Below are 4,749 nucleotides of genomic sequence, written 5' to 3' on the forward strand. Positions count from 1 at the left end.
AAACACTCCCTCCCTGGTACACAATCCCCCCATACCCCTCCCACCACCCCAAGTACATTCCACTAAGCAACCTTAATTGTGGACTCTTGTGATAACCATAATACCCTATCATACACTGATTTTAAATTATTCTCTCCCTCATCTGTTTCAGTGCAGTATACACAATTTATCCAGTTTTTCTCAGTCTTAGCCCAACCCTGATATCAGTCCCATTTTACAGCAGTGGCACCCTGCAGTATTTGTCCTTTTGCGACTGAGATCTTTCACTCAGCATAATGTCCTGCAGGCTCACCCATTTTGAATAATTCAATATAAAATTTTTAAAATCCCCAAGTTCAGGGCAACTCATTGCCACAGAGTCAGAATCAACTCATAGTTGTAAACTGTTCAGGAAACAATGGCCCATCTTTATCCTATGGTACTGCTGGTGGATACCAACTGTCTGAGGAACATGGACTTCAACTCCCTACAGATGAGGTCACTATTAGATAGTTCTAGTGAGAAGCAAGGAATGTCATTTTCTAAAAGAAAACAGACAAATAAGGTTTAAAATACAAAACAAGTTTGTGAGTAATGAGAAAAAGATATAGGGCACCTAAATCTTAAAAAAGGATTATGTTCATTAAAACAAATAAAATTTAATAATAATTTTTAAAAAAGAAAAGAAAAATCCCCCCCAAAAAAAGGATTCCATGTGAGGGAAATCAGAAAAAGAGTAATAATATTTCTAGGAGAAAACTATAAAGGAAAAAAAATTAGTATGAAAAAAGGAATATAAATTTTAGGTGAAAGGCAAGGATTTAGAAAGTAAATTTTCAAAAGGTATTCTGATTAACATATTTTTGCATACCTTCTATGTAGCAAGATGTTCATTAAATATTATATTTAAGGATTAAGATAAATTAACTATTAAAATGAAAATTCAGAATTGGAATAATCTCTGAAGACAATGATAGTGTAAGTAAAACTGTATACTGCAACAATTGTGGTATAAAGAGAACTAAGAATAAAGGGGGGAAGATAACTAAGAATAGTATATAAATTATTATATGAACTGGGAAATTTAGGAGTTAAAGTAAATTCTTTTATAAATCTGTTGTGATTTCTTAGAATCTAAAAAATAACTTGAAAATATATAGTTCTTAACAGCAGTTTAAGTATTTATAAGATTTTAGAATACATAAACTTGTACAATAGATTTGGCTAATTTTCTCATTGCTATATTCTCTTGCTACCGCTCTCACATACACACACGTACACACACACAGATACAGAAAATAAATTTCAATAAATTATCACTTACTTCTGACTGAGAAAACCCAAATTAGATGGCTAAATAAACAAGTAATTGTATAAAAGTAAAATGATTAAGATTCTAAGGCTTAATGGTATCAGGCTCCAGGAATCTCAAGCATCTACCCAGAACCAATATTATTTCACTATATTCTGTGTAAATTTCAACAGTTCCAAACATCTCTGCACTCATTTACTGCCAATGAGTCAAATTCAACTCACAGTGACCTTCTACTGACTGAAAATTGCATCAGGAAACCCTGCGCTGGTGCGTCACCAGAAAGGTCAGCAGCTTAACTCTCTAAGGACTAGGCTACCTGTTCTTATGATTCAGCATTATAGGTACCTGCTATCCCTTTAAGTCTCAACTCCTTTCACCCACTATGCTCTTTTTCAATTCCCAATTTTCTCCAAGATTCTTAACAGTAATGACTTTCATATATGTTCTTCTCTCTTCTTGGAATGTTTTTCCAAAATTTTCATAACTCCTTATTATTTGAGAATCAATTCAAATGTTACTTTTCTAATAACTCAACAAAGGTTAAGGAATTAAATATCCCCATGTAGTTGTTATGTGCTGTTGAGTAACCAGCAACCCATAGTGACCCTCTATACAGCAGAACAGCTCTGAACCCTGCCCTGTCCTGAGCCAGTCTCATTAATTCAGACACGTCAATTCCCACTGCCCTAGTTACTATATCAATCCATCTCACCCAGGATCTTCCTCTCCTGTGCTGTCCCTCCACCCTTCCAAGCATGATGTCCTTCCTTCTCCAAGGACTGGTCCTTCCTGGTCACATGCCCAAAGTATGTGAGATGGAGCTTCAAAATCCTACCCTCCAAGGAGAAACTTCATTTAAACCTCTCCAAGACAGATCTTTGTTTTCTCACTGTCCATGGTATGTTCAAGACTCTTTTCCAGTACAACTCGAAGGTTATCAATTTTTCTTCTGTCATTTTTATTTTTTAATTGAGATTTTAATTAAAGTTTATAAAGAACTTGGATTTCCATTCATTCATTCACTATTATACATTTCTTACCCCCCCCCCCCGCGCTCCCACTTCTGTCATCTTTAATCGCTGTCCAACTCTCGGTTGCAAAGGAAGTAATTGTAATCACTTTGGCCTGGATTAGGTGCACTTAGTCTCCAGACCGACATTGTTGCTTTTCAGTACTCTGGAGAGGTCCCTGACAGGAGATTTTCCCCAAATAAATGCTCTCATATTTTTCTTCTGAAGCTTTTTTGTTTATACCACACCTTCCCCACCACTAACACTAAAAGTCGCTGAGTATGGGCTCATGCGTAACTTGCTATATTCCCCAATGCTTAGTATGGTATCTAGCACACAAAATGTGACTTTAATATTTGTTTAATAAAGGAGTAAATGGATATTGTTGTTAGGTACCATCACGTGGACAAAGACTAATTGTGGCCCTTTGAACAGCAGATCTGAACTCTGCCCTATCCTGCACCAACCTGACAATTTCTGCCATACTCAAGCCCTTTGAAGTAGTCATTGTGCCAATCCATTTGTAGGGTCTTCCTCTTTTGCTAATAATCCTTTTCTTTCCCCAGCATGATGTAAATTGATGGCTGAATGATAAATCTATGATGTTATTATTAAGTTTAATGTGTGGTAAACTCTTAATTAAAATTAAGAAGTTGTGTTCAACAAAACAATTATAAATCAGTGTCAAGAGAAGTTATAAATGGAGAAGACATATTCAACACCTAACGGTATGATGTGCATCACTGTCCATAAGGTTTTCAAAGGCCTGTTTTTTTCAGAAGTGGATAGCCAGTCCTGCTTCTAAGTCTAGAAGCTCCACTGAAATTTGTCCACCATGGATGATCCTGCTAGTATTTGAAATGCCAGTGGCATAGTTTCTAGCATCACAGTAACATACAAGCCACCACAGTATAGCAAATTGACAGAACAAGGGAACATTCCATGGTTTAAAATCAGGAAAGATGTGCAACAAGGTTATATCCTTTCTCTCAACCTCTTAAATCTCTATGCTAAGCAAATCATTCAAGAATCTGGACTAAATGAAGACGAGTGTGGTAGCAGGATTGGAGGAAGGCTCATCAACAACCTTCCTTATACAGATGACACAACCCTGCTTACAGAAAGTGAAGAAGACTTGAAGCACTTTCTATACAAGATTGAAGACTAGAGCCTATGACTTACACCTCAAGGACTGGACCAATAGGGAACATCATTTAAGCTTTTAACATTTTGTTTCACTGGATCCACAACCAACATCCATGCTAATAGCAGTCAAGAAATCAAAAGACATGTTGCTCAGGGAAAACCTGTTGTCAAGCATCTCTCTAGAGTGCTAAAGAGCCTTTGTCAGTTTAAAGACTAAGATGTATTTGATCCAAACCATGATCTTTTCAGTTGTTTCTGTCTACCTAAAAGATGAACAAAGAAGACCAAAATACCTTTGAATTGTGATACTGGTGAAGAGTACTTAATATACCATGGACACCAAAAGAACAAATCTATCTCGAAGGAAATCACCAGTGTCCATTAGACAAAAAGACAGTTAAACTCTCTTACTTTGAGCATATTCTCAGGCGGAATCAATCCTCATGCTGGGGAAGGTGGAGTATCAGTAAGAGAGAAGATGACCCTCAACAAGATGGACTGACACAGTGACTACCAAAATGGACTTGAACATGACAATGGGCTTGGAGAGACTGTGAGGATGGTGCAGAATAGGGTAGGATTCAGATCTGTTTTTCATAGGGTCACTATGAATCATAGTCCACTCAAGGGTACTTAACAACATGTATATGAAATTATTTTTACCTAGAATAAAAAAAAAACACTCCTAATCATTAGTAAATGAAAAACAACACCAAAATGTGTAAAAGACAGTAAAGAAAAGCAGCCTAGTCCATAAACCTATAAAAAGATACTTAACTCTAGGATCCACCAAATGTTCTGCTGGAGAAGGAGGGGCCATCTCCTCCTGTACCAGTCAGATCTGATTTGATGGTACACACACACAAAATAATAAAATAAAAAAAATTTTTAAAAAGATACTCAACTCTGAAAGTCACAGTGAAAAATGACACTCATTATGTTGGTAAAAAAAATTGATGTCAGTCAGTACCAAATGTTGACCACGATCCAGAACAATGATAAGGGTGGTAAATCAATAAAAATGTTTTGACAACCTTGAGATATTTTCAAGTAAATTTGAAGATGTACACACTCTGTGACCTAACATGGGATTCCTTAAGAAGTCTTTGTGTGCATGGTACTGGTACAATGACAGACACATAGATCAATGGAATCGAATTGAGAATCCAGAGATCAACCCATCTATCTATGGTCAACTGATTTTTGATAAGGAGATGAAATCAGTGAAGTGGGGAAACGACAGCCTTTTTAACAAATGGTGTTGGAAAAATTGGAAAAATATCTGCAAAAGACTCAAGC

The 4,749-nt window shown here is 36.3% G+C and overlaps 1 protein-coding gene across 1 annotated transcript in view; it reads right to left on the bottom strand.

Moving 5' to 3' along the window:
• The window catches only part of LOC102877087 (kelch domain-containing protein 1-like), a 59,784-nt gene that overhangs the window by 47,610 nt on the left and 7,425 nt on the right, over positions 1-4,749 (bottom strand).

This window comes from Elephantulus edwardii, unplaced genomic scaffold, assembly GCF_000299155.1.
Source record: "Elephantulus edwardii isolate Elephantulus edwardi_28Jun2011 unplaced genomic scaffold, EleEdw1.0 scaffold00247, whole genome shotgun sequence".
Taxonomy (NCBI): Eukaryota; Metazoa; Chordata; class Mammalia; order Macroscelidea; family Macroscelididae; genus Elephantulus; species Elephantulus edwardii.